This window comes from Tursiops truncatus, chromosome 13, assembly GCF_011762595.2.
Source record: "Tursiops truncatus isolate mTurTru1 chromosome 13, mTurTru1.mat.Y, whole genome shotgun sequence".
NCBI lineage: Eukaryota > Metazoa > Chordata > Mammalia > Artiodactyla > Delphinidae > Tursiops > Tursiops truncatus.
In genome coordinates, this window is record NC_047046.1 from 38,814,610 (window position 1) to 38,836,109 (window position 21,500).

Below are 21,500 nucleotides of genomic sequence, written 5' to 3' on the forward strand. Positions count from 1 at the left end.
AAATGTCCATGGACGTTTATTGGTCAACAGATCCCCATCTGGGAAAAAGGTGAATCTTGACCCCTCCCCCCATACCATACTTAGAAAAATCAATTCCAGGTGGATCAGAATTCTAAATATGAAAGGCAAAACAACAAGGCTTTTAGAAGAAAACATGGGAGAATATCTTCATAACCTTGGGGTTGGCAAAGAAGCGCTTACAAGAATGAAGATTAAAAATGGGCAAATTGGGGCTTCCCTGGTCACACAGTGGTTAAGAATCTGTCTGCCAATGCAGGGGACATGGGTTCGAGCCCTGGTCAGGGAAGATGCCACATGCCACGGAGCAACTAAGCCTGTGCGCCACAACTACTGAGCCTGTGCTCTACAGCTCGCAAGCCACAACTACTGAGCCCACGCACTGCATGTACTGAAGCCTGTGCGCTCTAGAGCCCATGCTCCGCAGCAAGAGAAGACACCGCAATAAGACTGCGCACAGCAAACGAAGAGTAGCCCCTGCTTGCCGCAACTAGAGAAAGTTTGCGTGCAGCAACGAAGACCCAACACAGTCAAAAATCATAAACAAAAATAAATAAATTTATATTTAAAAAACGGGCAAATTGCATTACATTAAAATTAAGGAATCCTGTTCACCAAGGGGTACCATTAAGAAAGTAAAAAGGGAAATCACAGAGTAAGAGAAGATACCTCCAATACATATACCTGACAAAGGGCTCATTGCCTGTGTGTGTGTGGGGTGTCTCTGTGTGTATTCCTAAGATAATGGCCAAAAGGCAGCTAACCCAATAGGTAAATGGATTAAAACATTGAACACGTACTTCACAAAGGAGGATATACCACTAGCTAAATAACATATGAAAGGGTGCACAGCCTCATTAGTTATTAGGAAAATGGAAATTAAATCCACAATTTTATATGATTATACATTCCCAAGAAGAATTAAAATGAAAAAATATATTAGGTTGAACTATATGAAATTGCAATTTTTGCAGGTCAGAAATAGTCAAATATCAACAATTTCATATATTTTAATCTATGTCAAATATTGATGAGGATGTGGAACTTCAGATCTTCAGACATTAGGTGAAGTGTCAGTGGCACAACTCTTTAGACATCTGTTTAGCAGTGTGGCAGTTAGCTATTGCTGTGTAACAAACTACACTGAAGCTTAGTGATTTAGAAAAACAATTATTTCTTATTTCATACAAGTCTATGGGTCAAGTGAGCAGCTCTGCTGATGTGGGTTAAGCTCAGTTCCTCTCACCTGGGCTTGTTCACACACTTGTGGTCAGCTGGCAGGATGGCTGCGGGCTGGCTAGTAGGATGGCCTCATCCAGGATGACCCTGCTCTCCTCCCCATGTCTCTCACATCCTCCAACAGGCTAGCCTGGACATGTGACCACAAAGAAGCAAGAGAGAAAGCCAAAAACGGTAAGTACTTTTGTGAGTTGTATTTACATTGAGTTTTCTGCTGTCCCATTGGCCAAAGCAAGTCACGTGGCCAAGCCCAGCATCAGTGTGGGAGGGCAATATGATGGCATGAATACAGACAGGCGTGAAAAATTTGGCCAGTATTTATTCAAGCTGGACAGACATGTAGATACCCAATGACCCAGCAATTTCTCTCTTAGGTATATACCCGACAGAAAGAGCTACATGTGTTCATGAAGAGACATATACAAAAATATTCATAGCAGCACTATTTATAATAGCCTCAAACTGAAAACAACTCAAATATCCATCTATGTAGAGAGGATAAGCAAACTGAACTATGTTCATGTGATGGAACATTATACAGCAGGGAGAACAAATGAATGTGACAACATGGAGATAGATGGATAGATAGATGATCGATAGATAGATTGATTGATTTAAAATATGTAAGCACACAAACACTAAAACAAATCTACGGTGTTAGCAGTCAGGCTGGTGGCTGCCCTCAAAGGACTGTAGTGACAGGAAGAGGCAGGAAGGAAGGGGCTTCTGTGATACGAGTCCTGTTCTATTTCTGATCTGGGTACTAGTTGCATGCTTGTGTTCCGTTTGCAAATGTTCATTAAGATGTACACAGGGGCTTCCCTGGTGGCGCAGTGGTTGAGAGTCCGCCTGCCGATGCAGGAGACACGGGTTCGTGCCCTGGTCCGGGAGGATCCCACGTGCTGCGGAGCGGCTGGGTCCGTGAGCCATGGCCGCTGAGCCTGCGCGTCCGGAGCCTGTGCTCCACAACGGACAGGCCAAAACAGTGAGAGGCCTGCGTACCAAAAAAAAAAAAAAAAAATGTACACAGGTGTTGTGTATTGTGTAGTTAGTTTTCTCTGTGTGTGCTTACATTCCTGAAATTTACACAAAAATCAGAATTTTGTGTGTTTTTAAATTTGTCTTCTGTTGTCCTATAGAGAAACTCAGGTAATTTTAACTCCATGTATTGCTTCCTCTGGGAAGGCGGCTGCATTTCAAAATTAACAAGAAAATTAGTTGCAGCATCACTATGGCCATCACTTAGTTCAATTCAATTCAACGGAATAAACATTGATTGCGAAGCTCAAGCCCTGTGTCAGCACAATGGAAGCAAAAGATGAAAGAGGCCTCCTCGGTGGCTTTTCAGACCTCAGTGTGCACCTGACTCATCTGGGAAAATGGTAAGGTGTGCTGATTCCTGGGTTCCACCTCCAGAAATTCTGATTTTGTAGGTCTGGGGCAAAGCCTAGCATACAACTTTTAAAATTAAGCACCATGAGTAGAATTGATGCAACACATCCTTGGATTATATCTTTGGGAAAACTAGCAGGGACTAATTATCCAGTGGCAAAGGAATCTATGAATTAAAGAAAAACTAAAACAAGGTACAAAGTATTGATGTAATAGAGCAATTAATAATGTTATCAGATGGAGGAATTACAGTTTCTTGAAAGAAATGGGCTTGAGTTGAGTTGGACCTTGAAACTATAGGGCTTTCATAGGAAAGGTTACAGATTTGTTCAAGAAAAATATCCTGAGTGCCTACTGTGTGCCAGACACTGTTTTAGTACCGGGGCGACAGTGGTGAACAGCATAGACTCATATCTCTGCCCCACGGAGCTTATGCTGTAGTGAAAGCAGAGTCCTTCTGCAGGCAAAGGGCGGCGTCCACAAGGGAGTACCAAGAAATAAACCACGAAAGGCAGAAAGGAATGGAGCTGCAGAAGTTTTTGTGCATCTAGCAATATTTTTGTATTTTAAATGAGTATTGTTTCTTTCATTCCTTGGGCTCTATAACCTGCAGCTTTCCAAACTGCTTCCTCATCAACCTTTGTTTCTTTCATCCCTTGGGCTCTATAACCTGCAGCTTTCCAAACTGTTTCCAAACTGCTTCCTCGTCAACCTCTTCACTTTGTGAATACTCAGCCACACGAGAATTTTTAGCATCTCATTTTCTAATGTCTATTTCACCATCGAATATCTGTATTTCAGGTGATAACCCCCATCCCCATCCTTCTGACTAGCTACTTCTCTAGACAATTCTTTGTTATGTGGAAGTTTGGAGGAAGCCTTTTGCTGATGTGAGTGATACTAGTTAATTAGAAGTCATCTGAAAAAGCCGCGAGCTTACAGTTCGTAAGCTAAACGTTAGTGAAACGTTCTTCAGGGTCATTTGCACAGATATTTCGTTAATAGTAGTAACAATGCACTTGATACTTTTCCAAAGTTTGATGGAGAAGAAAATCATTCTTTATATTTAGTCTTCCATTCAGGTTTCTTTCTCTCCAAATGACAGGGAAATTTATTTCTCTTTTTCTCTTTTCTTTTAAGTGTTATTGCAGTAAGAACACTCAACATCAGATATACCCTCTTATCAGATTTTGAAGTGTACAATATTGTTATCTACAGGCACAGTGTTGTACAGCAGATCTCTAGAAATTGTTTCTCTTTCATGACTGACATTTTATACCTGCTGATTAGCAGCTCCCCATCTCCCCTTCTCCACAGCCCCTGGTAACCATGATTCTATTCTTTGCTTCAATGAGTTTGACTATTTTAAATACTTCATCTGAGTGGAATCATGCAGTATTTGTCCTCTGTGACTGACTTATTTCACTTAATAGTGTTATCAAAGTTCATGCATGTTGTCATATATTCTAGGAGTTCCTTCTTTTTTAAAGCTAAGTAAAATCCCATGGTGTGTATATACCACATTTTCTTTATCTATCCACTGATGGCCAGTTACATTGTTTCCACATCTTAGCTACCATGAAGAGTGCTACAATGAACATGGGAAGGATAATATCTCTTTGAGATTCTGATTTCAACTCTTTGGATAAACACCCAGAAGTGGGATTGCTGGATCATATGGTAGTTTCATTTTTAATTTTTTGAGGAACCTCCATATTATTTTCCATACAGACTACACCATTTAAAATTTCTGCCAACAGTGTTCAAGGGTTTCAGTTTCTTCAAGTCTTTGCCAATACTTGTCTTTTGTTTTTGTTTGTTTGTTTTTTGCTTTTTGTCTTTGTTTTTGATAATAGCCATCCTGACAAGTGTAAGGTGATATCTCATTGTGGAGGGGTATCTAAGTCAATAAGGATATGTTTTCTTAAGCAAGAAAGTAATTCCTACTTATGAATCTATTGTACTAACATTTTAACATGTTTATAAATATGAAGTGGAAAGTCAAGAGAGTTAAAGGGACTCTGCAGTCTGTCTGACTAAAATCTGAATTGCTGCTCTGTCCTCTACTAGCTCTGTGATCTTGGGAATGTCATGTAACCTCTCGCTGACTCAGTTTCCTTTTCTGTAAAATGGGGCTGTAAACAATCTTGTGAGGGTAACTACTCATTTTGAAAATTGGTTACTAAAGGGAAAGAATAAAGCATTTATCTTATTTTACTCTTAGGGTATTTCAGGGTAGGCAAATAGCTGATGAGGGAAAGTTATTTTTTATATTATAGCTAATAGAGGTGGAAGAAATGACAGAATTAGCAAATCACCATTTGTTACCCTGGTGAAATTACGGCTCCAGGCAACAAACCTCAGTGGCCCCCGAACTATCAGGTAAAATGTTGACGGGAATTTTATAATTGATGGATCAGACTGACACCCTCTCAACCCACTGGCCAATCTTAGTAGCCCCCAGCGTGGGGCAAGCACCCCTGATAGGATGAAAGTACAGGACTGCACGTTTTAGCATTTGGCCCTGCCTGCCAAAAGTTACACCTGATGTGGATCAGTCCCCTACCAAGCAGGTTTTAAAAATGTGGAGGACAGAGGAACATGTTAAATGACACCAGGGGTTACAATTAGCCAAGTACCTAATTAAGGAAGACGTCTAGGAAAGATTACTCAGTTTCTACCACAAATAAACAGCATTAAAAATAGACAAAAAGTGGGGGCACTCCCTTAAGGGAGCCGTCAACCACATGCAATATGTGGATATTTTTATGATCCGATTCAGACTATTCCGTCATAAAAAGACATTTTTTGAGACAACTAGGGAAAATTGAAGACTGACTGAGAACGAGATGATACTGAAGAGTTATTGGTAATTCTGTTAGGTGTGGTAATGATATTGAACTTTAATTTCTAAAAAGTCCTCACCCATTAGAGAATTTTGAGGTGAAATAACGTGCTGTCTGGAAGTTGTTTTGAAAAAACTCCAGCAAAAACTTTGTGTGTGTGTGTGTGTGTGTGTGTGTGTGTGTGTGTGTGTGTGTGTGTCTCTATCTGTGTGTGTTGGAGGACACAGAAAGGTGAAAGAGAAGGACAGAACATTGATAATTTTTAGAGCAGGGTGATGATAAGAGAGGATTCACCATACTAATCTATTTTGCATGTTTGAAAATTTCCACAATAAAAAACATGTTTTTATGCCAAAGTAAACAGATATTACAAATCAAATCTGTACGTAAAATTTCTGTAAAGTTTCAAAACAAACCAAAACACTTCAAACAAAGTTTCAAGCTTTCAGTGGTTTCTTCTCACACCCCAGACAACCGGGGGTGCACAGTGGTGGTTGTCTACTGCCATTGGCGGGGGGGGGGGGGGGGTTGGAAGGTGTGAGAAGCCCTGAAAGCATCAATGGGAACTTTACAATCTATGGGTCAAGCTCGGAAAAGCAGATGAACTAACGAAGTGGTTTTTTGCGGTACGCGGGCCTCTCACTGTTGCGGCCTCTCCCGCTGCGGAGCACAGGCTCCGGACGCGCAGGCTCAGCGGCCACGGCTCACGGGCCCAGCCGCTCCGCGGCATGTGGGATCTTCCCGGATCAGCGCACGAACCCGTGTGCCCTGCATCGGCAGGCGGACTCTCAACCACTGCACCACCAGGGAAGCCCTAATGTACTGTTTTTCAAACCACTCCTCATGACCTTTATTGAGACACAAAGTAAATTTAGTGGGTCCATCACTTTAAAAAAAGAAACAGAATAATTGTCTGGCTGCATCTCCTATAATAGTAAGTTACTCGTATCAGTTCTTCACCACTGATGGTGCTTCTTAGTTTTTTTTTTTCCATTAAAATACATTTGGCATATACCATTATGTAAATTTAATGTATACAACATGTTAATTTGATACTTTTATGTATTGTATTTGAGTGCCACTGTAGTGATAATTAGCACCTGTCTCATGTTACATGATTGTCATTTCTTGTTAGTGGTTGGAATAATTGTTCTAGTCTCAGCAAGTTTGCTGATTATACGACAATATTGCCTGTACTCACCATGCTGCAGATTAGATCTCTAGGGCTTATTTACTACAGGTTGCAAGATTGTTCCCTTAAACAACATCTGTCCTATCCTCCCACCTCCATCCCCTGTCCTATCCTCCCACCTCCATCCCCTGGTACCACCATTGACTCTCTGGGTTTTACAAGTTTGGTTTTTTTAGATTCCACATATGAGTGAGATCATGCAGTATTTGTCTTTCTCCGTCTGACTCCTCTCACTTAGCATAATGTCCTCAAGGTCCGTTCATGTTGTTGAAAATGGCAAGACGTCCTTCTGAACGTGCTTGTGAATCGGCAGGAGATCTGGTTAAAACGCAGATTTTGCCTCAGCGGGTCTGGGTAAGCCTGAGATCCTGCATGTCCGATGAGCTCCCAGGAGACATGGTGCTACTGGTCTGAATCATACTTTGATGAGCAAGTGCTTATAGCTCACACACGTGATCTCATTCATAGTCTCCCTCTCTCTCTCTCTCTCTCTCTCTCAGATTAAATTTAGGGTGTGATGAAACAAAGGATTCCCAAATCAAAGGGAAATCTATCTTCCTTCATCGATTATTTCCGTAGATCACTTGCTCCCTTATCAGCTCCAAATAAAGCCCTATTAAAAGTTGTGACTGATACCCAATCAGCGTGTGCAGGACAGCTGGCTGCACTGTAAGGAGGCTGAGAAGAACTGTTGTTTGGGTGGTTTACGTGGGAATGAAGGTGAACCCGAACGAGAAAAGTGAGCGCCCGTGGAGCAGTGCTCGTGGGAGGCTGGAGCTCCTGGCGGTTTGCGGTGCTGTGTGTCGGATGGAAGCCTGGGCTGTGGAGTCTGGGCCACGCCAAACCCTGCGCACGAAGGTGAAAAGACATAGCCCCTGCCCTCAGGGAGCTCACAGTCTGGGGGTGGACCACACAGTCCTGCCAATGTTACAACAATGGCAGGAGTTACAGATACAAGTGGGCGGGAGGGAGCAAAGAAAGAAAACTAGTTCTGCCTGGGAAGTTCAGGAAGGTGTCGCTGACCATGGAGCTGAAGCGTCGAGGTTGAATAGAAGTTTGTTAGAGAGAGAAACAGGTAAGGGGCAGTCCAGGCAGCAACCTGCATGCGCTTCGCCTGGTGTGACTATGTCACAGGTGTGACGGTGTCTAATCTGCAGTTTTCTAGGCCACAACCTGAAGACAGTTGCCCTGGGGCTTGGGTAGCTCAGCCAGAGGGCATGCAGAGGCCAATGATATCCCCCCTTTAAGACCTAACACCTGCTGTCTGGCAGCTGTCACCACACGGTGACTGGTGAGCCAGCCTTCAGGACTACGTGGCATCTGTTTCCTTCCTACCTTTTCCAAAATGCCCCCGCAGGCCCTCCACCCTGCCCTGTCTCCCTGTGCGGATCTCAATTTCTAGGGCCAAGGCCGTCTGAAGCGTCTTCCTTTTTCTTTCCCTCAAAAAACCACCCGTTTTCTCCCTGGGAGTGTCTTTCTTTGTGCTGCAGCAGAGGAATCTTCAAGGCTGCCTGACCACCTGAGCCCTCCGCGCCCCCTGCCCCTCCAGCACCCCTCTCTGCCTCGCACAGACCCTCCCCTACCTGCAGACACCTCCACGCTGCTGGAGCGAAGGCCCTAAACCCGATTATTTTCTCAGGCTCCCAGAGGACGTGGGCGGGGCCTTGCTAGCGATGAGTCCCCCATCCCCGCACCGCTCCCCTCACGCCAGATCAACGTCTGCAATATGCCAATGACGGGAGGAAGCCGGGAGCCCGCCACAGCTCCCGCCCTCTCTTCACCTCTAAACCCACCTCCCCTGTTTCCTCATCTCACCCTCTGGCCTCCCCTGGACCCCGACTCCCCTCTGCGGTTGCTCTCAGTCCAGATCAGGTCAGACCATACTTCTTCCCCCAGCACAACTAAGACCAGTCAGAAACCTCTAAACAAGACAGGATGAAGATCTGGGGTAAACAGGCTGAAGGAATCACCTGAAGCCAAATGACCTGCCCCACTCTGTAGGGCCTCCTCATAGATTCTAGCTTGAGGATGCCTCTCTGCTAGTTCTGTGTGCAGAGGGCATTTTCCTCTCTCTAGAAGTTTCTTCAGGCCCTTCTTAAACTCGTGTTAGAGTCCAGACTCAAGGAAGTGAGACCCACAGAGGTCTAGGAGTTCTGTCTCCTGCCTGCCTTCTTATCTCCAATGTCCTCCCTGGACAACCGGCTTTCCTGACACTGCAACATCCATCCCATTCATGAGGCATGGGGAGGGCCCTGACCCATGGCCAGAAAAGGCCAAGCCCTTCCCAATACAAGGCGACAAACCCAACCTCTGTAAGAGACGCGGGCATAGCAGCACAGGTTTAGTTTCGTTACAGAATCACCATTGAAGACTACCACTGACCACTTACTCACCCGATTTACTGGTCTCCTTGGTTTTCCTTGTCCAGCTCACTGAAACATTGGACACCACCGCTCCCACTGACATTCTTTCGTCTCTCAGCATCTGTGATGCTGTTCTCTTCCGGTTTTCCTCTAACTCTCAGACTACATTCTGTTCTTGCCCCCTGTACTTCCTCCTCTTACCCACCAGCATTGCCCATGTTGTGTCCTTGGCTCTCTTTTCTTTATCCTTCCAGCTGCTCTCAGCTGAGTAGGTGTTCGTCCCCAGGATGCCCTAAATGACGCCGGGACACTAGAAGCAGTGACTCCTCCCTGCACACGCAGCTCCTCCTCCCAGCACATCGTCCCCCTGTGGAAAGCTCACCCCTCAGACACCTCAAACACCACCTTAAAACACGGATCCTGTCTTGGTCCACCTCTCTCTACTCTAATGTCACTCCTTCTTTTAAATCCACAATGCATTTTCAACGCTTTGTTTGAACAGCTCATATGTTCCAAGGCCTTATATCCTCACAGCACATCTGTTAACTAGCTATTATTATCCCCACCCTACCGTGGAGACCAGGCCTCCCTGAGACCCAGCCACCTACAGAGGGTCACGTGATTTGTATGTGATGGGCCTGGGACTCTGCATATAGGGCAACCGCACGGCTTAGTTTGTGCCTTCTTGGGGGCGCCTGTCTGAGAGCACCTTCTGCTGTAGTTATTTTTGTAATTATTTAATTCCTGTGTACGCAAGGCCTTGAAGAGCTTTTTAATGTTTCCTTTCAGCTCCTGGCACCAAGCTTATAATTTGGAACTTTGGAGAGAGTCTCGATTTCAAATATTTTATCTCACTGTACAAATAAGGACTCTTGACCCAATTGGGGGCTTATAAAGTGTGGTCAGTGTCTACAAATGCCTTGAACATTGCAGGAAATCAAGAAATATCTGTAAAGCTGAATGAAGAATGTGAATAAACAAGCCAGGCTTATCTTCAGATTTGAGAGAGAGGGTAAATGATCCCAATCTAAATATGATGCTTTATTAAAACAACAACATCAATTGCAAGGGGTCACTAATTACTAGCACCTGTATGTTTTGAAGGCCTGATGCAACACAGAAGAAAGAAGAACAGCTTTCTGCATCATTTCACTTCCAACATCAGAAAAGACAGGGAAAAGCTGACCATGGTCTAACTTCCTCTGTGTCTGTGACTTTGTTCTTACCATAAAATTATTGTTCCCATATAACTTCCCCTCTGTTTAACTCTCATCCTTTAATTTCAGGGTGAGTATATCTGCTAACTTGTAACAAATGCTAGTTGTTTTCTATTCACCGCTCTAAGATGCTCCTTTAAAACTGCTTCTTGGGGCTTCCCTGGTGGCGCAGTGGTTGAGAGTCCGCCTGCCGATGCAGGGGACACGGGTTTGTGCCCTGGTCCGGGAAGATCCCACAGGCCGCGGAGCGGCTGGGCCCATGAGTCATGGCCGCTGAGCCTGCGCATCCGGAGCCTGTGCTCCGCAACGGGAGAGGCCACAGCAGTGAGAGGCCCGCGTACCGCAAAGGAAAACAAAAACAAAAACAAAAACTGCTTCTTATGGGAAGTACACCTTTTCCTTCAAACCTGCTTCTTATGGGAAGTACGCCTTTTTCTAAACATTTCTAGAAATTGAAACTTAGAGGTATGAACTTATTTCTTCCTTCAATTTTACCACTGATTACCTTTTATACACCTTCTTTCCGGACAGCATACAGACAAGCTGTGTTCTCATTAGTAGCATTTCTCAAATCACATGCTTGGATGATGAAGGGTTAATCTCATCAGTAGAATGTGAATTCTTAGTCATTGGAGACAGACAGGGTGTGCTGTCTTTATCATGACCTTTTCTCCTAGACCTTGGGCCTAGTTCATTTCAGAGTTCAGAGTTCAACTTCTGCCATTAAATCTCAACAGGGAGTTGCTATCTTCAAATGCCAAAATGCAAGAGACTGTTGGTGTGGAAGGATCCTTGTCATCTATTTGTAAATAATTGCAGTGTTTTCTTCTAACCCTTCCTCTCTACTGGCCTTTTAAATTGTAGCATCCTATATTTCCCCCTTTGAAAGGAGATCAGTTTTTGTCCTAATAGACAAATGGGAGAACAGTTCTCAGAAGGTCTGACAACGCAGCAATAGATAAATTAAATTGCCCTACATGTTGTCATTCAGCAAAGCCGTTTACAGACAGAGATATTCTGAAGCCATTAAAAAATACTATTCATCTCGAACTTGCCATCTGCCTTCAGTTTCTGGATCCGTCCATCGTGTTAGCTAAGAGATTAGTCTCAGCGGCCAATTTCCCTCTCGTTCTCCCGTGACACTGTGGGAGCCTCTTATGGGAAGAAGGCAATTTATTTTAGCTGAAGGACCACATGGCTAACTATACACAGCAATTATACAAAGCGAATGTATCAACTTCTGCCACAGGAGGCAGGAGTTCCCTTTCTGGTCATTAATAATGAGCACGCTTCAGTAAGTAGGAAAATATTTACCAAATAAAATGGCCTATTATAGATGATGCCCCAGGCCACAGAGAACCCGTGTGGCCATTGAGGAAAGAGTGGAGCCGACCAGAAGATGCAGCCCGGTTACTGTGCTGGGTCGTCCTGGAAGCATCTCGGAACCGGCACAAGGCGTGACCTGTTGACTCTCTGCGCAGAAATGTCTAATCCGAAAAAAGAAGTGGCCTGGTCTTTTCTATATTGCAATTCCACTGCTTCCTTTCCTGGCAGCTGCATAATTGGGAATGCCGCGAAATCAAAACTAGGAGGAAGGAAATTAGAGCCGGGAAGTGTCAAGTTGATCTACTGCAGCGCTGGAGGGCGGGAGTGCCGGGCAAATCCAACTTTCTCCCCGAGCCCCTGAGCCCCGCTTCACCCGCCATTGAAAACTCTCGCTTCGCACACTCCTGAAGCTCTCCGGAGACTCCTGTTTGCTTAGACTGTGACTTGGCCTACATGCACTCAGTCCAAGGACTCTTTTGCAGCCGTTTTAATGAACAAAATCCCTGAAAAGGTGCTGACATTTTAATGCCTCCGATTGATACGTTACATTGAGACAAGAAGCTTTGTACCGCATTCAAAGCCCTTTTGCAAATCCAAATGCTCCGAGGTCTCAGCCACCTCGCTCGCACATGGGGTGTAATTTAAAGAGACGGGGAACACGTGCACTGACGCGGTGTTTTCAGTATTGAAGACAGCTGGCCACTGCCTAATTAATTTTCAGCACCCTTATGAGGTAGGTGCGTATTGCCCTCGCTTCACAGATGGGTGACTTCAGGCAGTGGAATGAGAAAACCCAAAGCCTCAGGGCAGAGATTGTGCCTTTGATGAAATCTGCAAAGGGTGGAATGGTGACACAGTAATGATAAAATAAATAAATTAATTAAAAGCCATTAATAATAGTGTGATGAAACCTGCGGCTTCTCAGCCGGTTCAACACGTAACTCCGCTCTGGTGCTTTACCAAACTCCATTGAAATTTGGTCTACTTGATCACAGTTTTGTGAAATGAATGCATGCACGCCCCCCTTCGAATAAACCACAAAGGATGGGATGACGAGAAACAAGTTGGCAACTGTACACTGTTTTTGGACTTCAAAGCACTTTAGAAACTTTCAAAATGTTATTAAGTTTTAAAAAATGTAGCCACGACACACATATTCATTGAGAGGCAATTGCGTGCCAAGTACTGAGCAGGGTGCTTACTGTCTTTGCTCCTGGACTTGTTGTCCAATAGGAAATAAAAAGACGGAGGCGATCACCATTCAGCGTGATCGATGCAAATCAGGGATGCAGACGGTGTGTCATGGGAGTGGACTCACATAAGGGGCCCCCAATCCAGTTCTGGGGAGTAGGAAAGGCTTCCCAGAGAAATCATATCAAACCATATCTAAACTGATAGCTTAAGGACCAGCAGAAGTCAAACAGGGGAGGGAATGGGACTTAGTCACAGCATATTGGGCATAGTGTCTGCTGTTTTAAAACTGCAGAGGAGAGAATGAACATGGAATGTTGGTAAGACCAAGCAGCTCAGTTGGGTTAAACCAAGTATGTCCTGGAAAAAGCCACCCTCTCCTCCTTCTACTCCTTTAGAAGTCAGTTCTCCTTCTAAAGATGGTACAAGCAAGTGATTCGGGAAATGCTACTGTTGGAGACTTCTCTATGTGCTGTCGGGAAAGAAGGCACATAAAAGGCAATCGCTGTTAAAATTGAGGGAAGAAATACGTTTATACCTTTAATTTTCAATTTCTAGAAATGTCTAGAAAAAGGCATACTTCCCAGCAGAGGCAGGTTAGAGGAACATCCTAGAGGGGTGAAGAGTTCCCTTGGAAGTCATGGGAAATTTAACTGATCATAAAGAGAGGAGGGGAAAAGAAAAAGGAAGAAAGGAAGGAAGGAAGGGAAGAAGGAAAGAAAGAAAGAAAAAGAATTGGCAACTCAGTTCATATGTAATGAGAATAATTAACTTGTAAGAGAATTTGAGAAAAAGATTTCTGAAAGAAGCAAATAAAAAGTGACGCTAACATGGATTTTCATACTTGTTCATTATTCATTACTTAAACTGTGTTTTTAGTTTATAAGGTTGTAGTTCATGGAAAAAACTTAGCTGTCATTCAACAAAAGCAAGTATTCTTTCTCTTAGTAACACACAAGCAACATCAGACACAAGGAATTGAAAGTGGCATTTTTATTTTCATTTGGGCAACTTTTGGGGAGAGATGGCAAAGTAGATACCACAAAATTATGATAGCCTGTCAATCATGAACCTAATGAAATGGGATGAACAATAAATAAATAAAACCGATGAATGATATAAGAGCAGTGCTCTGACACTGGAAAGTGTCTCAAAATGGAAGACTCAGAAAATTGATGCCTGGCCCAATATAAAACTCCTCCAGGGCTTCCCTGGAGGCGCAGTGGTTGAGAGTCTGCCTGCCGATGCAGGGGACACGGGTTCGTGCCCCGGTCCGGGAAGATCCCACATGCTGTGGAGAGGCTGGGCCCGTGAGCCATAGCCGCTGAGCCTGCGCGTCCGGAGCCTGTGCTCTGCAGCGGGAGAGGCCACAACAGTGAGAGGCCCACGTACCATAAAAAACAAAAACAAAAAAACCCAAAAACTCCTCCAGAGAGATTTCTGTGGAGATGAGGCACAGACAAAATTCAGAGAAATCTCATTAATCTTGCCCACCCCCATCCTCCTTCCATTTTGGGAGTGGGACATGCCACTGGGGGTGAAGATGAAGCATGCCTTTCCCGAGGAGTTCTTCCCTGACATCCTGGATAAATCATACCCGACACTGAAGAAAAAACCATGTCTCACTGCTTTCTCTTTCACTGACTGGAAGGAAAGCAGGGGAAATTCTGTGGAAAAAAATCTCCAAAAGTTAAAATTTTGCAACCACAAGTAAGGCTTTCAGCAGAACAGGAAGAGAAAAGAAACAAAACAAAAGCCACTGAAGATGGTGATGGTCCAAGGGAATGCATAGGAAGCCCTCAGGGTGGAATAAGGGCCCAGCATTTCAAAATCCCTTACTTTTATTTTATTCCACTCAAGCTGAGGGCATCCACAGCTGGGGAGAGGCAGGTGAGCCAGGAGAATTTTTTTAAACTAGGGAAGATTGTCTCCAACAGAAGAAATGGCTGGTGGCTCAGCTTGAACTGGGGGAATAATTGAAAATTTGAGGGCCCCTCTCTAGGCGGAACTCTTAACACAATTCCAGAGAAGAGAGCTGAACCAGAGATCAAATTCACCAGCCACAATTAAACACGATCCTAGATTCATTCCTTTTCCTTGCCCCAGAAAAGCAGAAGGTGGAAGACAAGCTATCAGAACACACACAGAGGTAAGAGATGGGGAAGGTGTCAGGGAAAATCCATATACAATATATACATACATATGTAATATGTATACAATACACATGTGTATTATATATACACATACATATATATACAATACATATATGCGTGTATGTATATATATATATATGTAATACATGTATAATACATTTTATTTGAGCGAGTAAAAGATCTGGATAGAGCTCTAACCATCAAACAAGGGTAAGATAAAGAGAAATGGCATCACAGCTATGCAATGACTACAGCAAAAAAGGGAAGGAATTAGCATAGCTTTGAAAGGCAAATGGAGAAATTATTCTTGAGGAAGACAATAGAGGGAACAGGAATACTTTCTGTTACTAATGTTTTATACTCTCAAAGTACTGAAAGAGGACAGGAAATCTATAAAACAAGAGACCTAAGTTAGATCTGGATCTTTCTTGACTTAGAGCGGAACATTCTTTTTAACAGTTACATGGGATGTCACCTTCCCATCAATGCTTATTTACGCAGTTCCCACATTTTTTGTTATTAAAAGATAGCATGCTGACTGCATTATTTAAAGGTCTCTGCATGACAAAAGCATTATAAACAAAGATAAAGACAAGTAACAGATTTTGAGAATACATGCAACATATATAAACTGACAAAGGAATTTTATTCAGGCTATATAAAGAACTCTGACAAATCACTAAGAAAAATATAATCCAGCTAATAGGAGAATAGGCAAAGGGTGTGTGAAGAGGCAGGGAAATCTAGAAGAGGGAAAGGCAAATGTCCAGTGAATGGATGAAATGATAATCAACCTCACTAATAACAAAAATGCAAATTTAAACAACGGGGTTTGCATTCTGCTTCTGGAAAGTATAAAGCACTTCTAGAAGTGCTTTTCTCTAGTCCTCCTGCTAAGTACAGATAAGAACCCTGGGTATTATATATAAAATGATATAAGAAGACTCTGAAAGGTAACGAGAAGAAGGGAGACCAGCTAGAGACCCTGGAACCCAAGAATCAACGGGGCATTGAGTCCCCTGGGTTTTCTTTTTGCCTCATACATCCCAGACTGGGGGCTGGAGAAGTGGGCACTCAGGAAATACCAACAGGCACAGACCAAAAAAAAGCCCAAGAAGAGCCTGCTCTCTCTGGTCAGAAGCCAGGAAAGGGGCATCCTGGAGACACAGAACACTTTTAGACAGTAACTGCTCTACCTCAGCTGGATTCCACAGGCAACACTGTGGCCCTGCCCTCACACCGCCAGCAAAGGCTCAGCAGGGAGCTTAAGTTTCCACTCTAGATGAGGCATAAGGAGCACCCCTCTGGACCCCACAGCTCCTCCCCAAGTTTGGGTGGTGTCAGAAAAGGAAGTGAGGGGTCAGGCTTTCATCCCCACCTGGTGATGATGCGATGCCCACCTCCCCATCATTGGGACACTTGGGGATCCTGAACTTCCACCCCCAGATGAGGACTCATATCGAGAATATATAGAGAACACTCAAACCTCAACTGTACAAAAAACAATCCAACTAGAAAATGTGCAAAAGATATGAACAGACACTTCATTGAAGTGGATATACGGATGGAAAATAAGCACACATTTAACATACCTGGCTTCAGAGAAATGCAAGTTAAGACCACAAAGCAATATTCCTACACACCAATTAGAAAAGCTAAAATAATACTTAGTGACAACACCAGGTGGTGAGAATGTGGAGGAAATGGATCTGTCTGATGTTGCTGGAGGGAATGTAAAATGGTACAACCACTCTGGAAAGGAGTTGGGCAGCTTCTTAAAAAGCTGAACACTTACCATACGACCCAGCAATTGCACTCTGGGCATGGATCCCAGAGGAGTGAAAACTTGTGTCCACCCAGAAACCTATATGTGGTGTTAAAAGGCAGCTTTACTGGTGATAGCCCCAAACTGGAAGCAACCAAAATGTCCTGTGGCCGATGAATGAGTAAACAAACAGGGAACCCTCATCATGGGATACCACTCAGCAATACAAAGGAACAAATAACTGATAAAAGCAGTAACTTGAATGGATCTCAAGGGCTTTACGTTGACTGAAAAAAGCCAATCTCTGAAGGTCATATACTGCATGATTGCATTTATATCACATTTTCAAAATGACACATAATGACAGAGGTAGAGAACAGATTAGGAGTTGTCAGGGGTTAGGGCAGCAGGAGGGAGATCCTTGTGGTGATGGACTGGCTCTGTACCTTGGTTGTGGTATTGGTTACATGAATCCATACATGTGGTAAGTGACACAGACTATACACACTTTATATCAATGTCAATTTCTAGGTCTGATATGATGCTGTACTTACATGAGACATTGGGAGATACTGGGTAAAGGGTACACACACCTCTCTGAACTATCTTTGCAACTTGCTGTGAATCTACAATTACTCCAAAAGAAAAAGGAAAGAAACCCCTATGGGGTGCAATTTTTGGATCAGATTGGAAAGCACTCTAAAATTTGATAAAATTAACTTTTGGTAGAGGGTTAGAGAAGAGGGACAGTCATTCTGAAGGGTAGCTGATAGCATCTATGATGGCTAAATAGATGCACAATTTTCCAAGAGATTCTAGGTGTTTCCTCTAAAGAAACACCCATGTGCAAAGGAGAGAGACATACAAGGATTCACTGCAGTATTGCTTGGACGAGTGAAAAATGAGGACGGACTAAATGTCCATCAAAAGTGGAATAATAAGTACACATGGTAAAGTCATATAATGAAACAAAGCAGTTAAAAGGAATTATTACATTCATATGTAGCAGCGTGATGAGATTTCAAAAACAGTGTTGTATGAAAAAGCCAGTTACAGAAGACACATATGGGAGAATACCATTTTTAAAGCTAACACGTAAAACAATACTATATATTTTCTTTAGGCAAATATATATGAATATAAAGATATTAAAAGCAAAGGTAGGGCTTCCCTGGTGGCGCAGTGGTTAAGAATCTGCCTGCCAATGCAGGGGACACGGGTTCGAGCCCTGGTCAGGGAAGATGCCACATGCCACAGAGCAACTAAGCCTGTGCGCCACAACTACTGAGCCTGCGCTCTAGAGCCCGCGAGCCACAACTACTGAACCCATGTGCCACAACTACTGAAGCCTGCACGCCTAGAGCCGGTGCTCCACAACAAGAGAAAACACTGCAACGAGAAGCCCCATGCACCACAACGAACAGTAGCCCACACTCGCCGCAACTAGAGAAAGCCCGTGCGCAGCAAGAGAGTCCCAATACAGCCAAAAATAAATAAATTAAATAAATAAATTAAAAAAAAGGCAAAGGTATAAAATACTTCACACAGAGTCCTAATCATGCTCACATCTGGTAAGAAGAGGGGAACATAGGAGAATATACTCATCAAGAATCACTAGGGTGGGGCTTTCCTGGTGGCGCAGTGGTTGGGAGTCCGCCTGCCGATGCAGGGGACGCGGGTTCGTGCCCCGGTCCGGGAGGATCCCGCGTGCCGCGGAGCGGCTGGGCCCGTGGGCCATGGTCGCTGGGCCTGCGCGTCTGGAGCCTGTGCTCCGCAGCGGGAGAGGCCACAGCAGTGAGAGGCCCGCATACCACAAAAAAAAAAAAAAAAAAAAAAAAAAAAAAAGAATCACTAGGGTGATTAAAATGAATATGACTTGCAGTCATTTCTTATACAGTTTGTTTTATTCTTTCAATATACAAGTAATTCACCCCCAAATAGTGACTACGAACATCTTGATTTTTTTTTTTACTTTTTTCCTGTGCATATTTTAACCTAGCTGTGATACTGTATGCGTGTGTGTTTGTGTGTGTGTATAATTCTGAATGCAGAGCTTTTAGAAACCCAACAGAAGCAATGTTCCCTGGTATAAACACTGCAAAGTTTATGCAAAAACAATACCTACCATTTATCGAGCACCAAATGATTTGCCAAGTCAGTGCCCTATGTGTATCATACACATTACTCCTAAATCTCACCCCAATCCTATAAATTTTTATTCTCTCAATTTCCTATGGCTAAACAGACAATAAACCTGAGGCTAGAAGAGGTTAAGCAATAAGCCCGAGGTCACAAATGTGGCCAAGGAGTCTGGACTCATACCAGCTGAGGTGTCTCTATAGCTCATGCTACTATGCAGAGTCTAGCAGTCTTCATCCTATGGGGTTCGTTTGACAAACATTAAAGCTGGAACATTTCCACAAAGCCAACTGCGGAAATTCCCATGATTCCCTGCCAATATGAGAGACGGACCAAGGAAGTAAACAGCAGGGCTGCCTTTCCTCAGAAGGGAAAGGGGGATATTACAGCAAATTTTATCTCAAGTAGCCAAAGCTTGGTAAATATCATTCTTCCAAAGCTCCCATTACGCCACTGCTTATCTCAGGAGAGAGCTGAAGGAAGTAATAGATGGGTCCTGACAACAGCCAACATCCAAGAGAGAATGCGAATAGCCTCCACGGACAGACAGCCCTCAGAGATGTTAGGTGGACAGTCTTGTATTGCCTTTCAGGCCCTTGGTCTAACAACAAGAGCAACAGCTAATACTTCCATAGTACTTACATGCATAAATGTGCCAAGTAGTATTTGAAGCACTGTTATATATAAACTCATTTAATTCTCCATGGTGCCAACTTACACATAATAGTAAAAGGGATAGAATAAGGCAATAACATCCTGTGTAGTATAGTACTGTCAGAAGCAAGAACTTGATCTCCAAATACCAGCATAATTTTTAAAAAATTGGCCAAGTTCTCTTATTAGCACACAGGCTCCACTCAAAGCCCTACACAGCTGACGGTCATCCACAGACCTGAACGGGAGAAATGATGACACCGGGTTTCTGATGTGTGGCTGCAGTGACATCATCTCTGCCTGTGCTGAGAGCGGGCTGTGCTGAGTCTCCATCTGTGCAGGCCAAGTGGCAGCCATGGTATTAATATTTATTGCCCCATTTAGCATTTGCAGCCTGGATGGCAATTCTGAATGATCTTTAACTGGGACACAGATAAATCGCTGATCTCAAGGCAGGGGTCAGTCCTGTAGTCCACGTGATGAGCTGGGCGGGGTGGGGGAGGACTCCCAGTCTAAGGCTGCACGTCTTATCTATTGTATTTATGATTTAATTCTACACAAGTGCTGACTGTTAGCAATATGGTCCCTGCCCTGGAGAAATAATTATGCAAACAGAGAAAGAAGGAGAAAGCAAAAGTACTCTTTAAGCCTCACCTGCCTTCTTGGAGGAAATAGAAATGTATTTTCTCTCCCTCGAGGATGATCTTCTGAGAAATAAAAATGCTCATTTCCAAATTGTACTTGACTATTATTAGCTCCACATATCCTTTGGAGATGTTAACTATCATGTGTTTTCTCTACTTAAGAAATGAGAGGATTAGTGGTTTGCCCTCTCTTGCACAATTAAAAGTCAGTTCTAGGAGGTCTTTGACCCCAAGACCAGACGGTTCAGTTAAAGTTAAGTGAAGGGTTGAGCAATGATCTAGCTTGCTTGAGTGGTATATGGACAGCAAGTACAGGTCACAGGGACCAGAATTCCATCAGGACCAGAATCTCTTTGGAATCTCAATCTGTGGATATCTCCCCCAAATGCTCCAGAGGAGTGATTCACACTCCAGAATGGCATGTCCCCCACAGACAGCATATCAGAATTTCAGGGAAGGGGGAAAGTTTGAAAACGCAAGTCGATTTCATAATACCATTTTATATATGAAAAAGAAAAGAAGATGCCTCTTGATTTCCTACATGAAGATAAGTAATCGAAATCAAAGTCTCTTTGAGGAGAGCAGGACATCTTGGTTTTCAAAACAGGGCTGTTGGTTTAGAAATATTGCTCTAATGTTTAAACTTTCAAGTCTAGATTGACAATGTTGTGTAGGAAGCTCAGAGATTAGGCATGCAGGCTTTGGAGCCAGACTGTCTGGGTTCAAATCCTGGTTCTACTGTCTGTGTGACATTGGCAAGTTGCCTTGCACTTTCTAAACCTTCATTTCCTCACTTGTAAAGTGAAGATGTAGTAATGAGACCTCATTATAAGGTGTCTTGGGAATTAAATGGTATGATACATGCTAAGTATGCAGAGTGTTAGACACAGGAAACAGTCAATGATTGTAACTATTATTACTAGGCATCATTTTTTGATTTCCCGTTTTTCTCTGGTCCTATTAAATCTTTTGAGGAAATTCAAGTTTTTGTCAAATGTTCAGGACTGTTCCAAATGCATTTTCTCTAGTTTTAAGAAATAAATAGGGATAGTGAAGTTCATCAGACATAGTTCTAGTGATACAATAATGTACTGTGTGTTTTGTGCACCTCTCCCCATTTATAGAGAATAAACTTTTGAAACAAACAAAAATGTTCTGCTCACCCACCGTGGGGCAGACACAGTTGGTTGCTGACCCAAGATCTATTTTCCGATGGCTACACCCTTCTTAATGGAACCCCTGGCCATCTCCTATTGCCACATACTTCAGGGGAAACTAAATCTCATCCCCAGCTAAAGGGGATGGACCTTGGGTAGTTTAAGGCAACCATGGTGATGTGAGAGAAAAACACGAGTCTCTTC

At 43.5% G+C, this 21,500-nt stretch overlaps 1 long non-coding RNA gene across 2 annotated transcripts in view; it reads right to left on the bottom strand.

The window, feature by feature from the left end:
• Nucleotides 1–597: 597 nt before the first annotated feature.
• Nucleotides 598–21,500, bottom strand: part of LOC141276187 (uncharacterized) — a 449,573-nt gene continuing 428,670 nt past the window's right edge. For both annotated transcript variants that reach the window (XR_012325351.1, XR_012325350.1), the window contains one exon: nt 598–1,387. This is a non-coding gene — a long non-coding RNA (uncharacterized lncRNA). The remainder of the gene's footprint in view (nt 1,388–21,500) is intronic.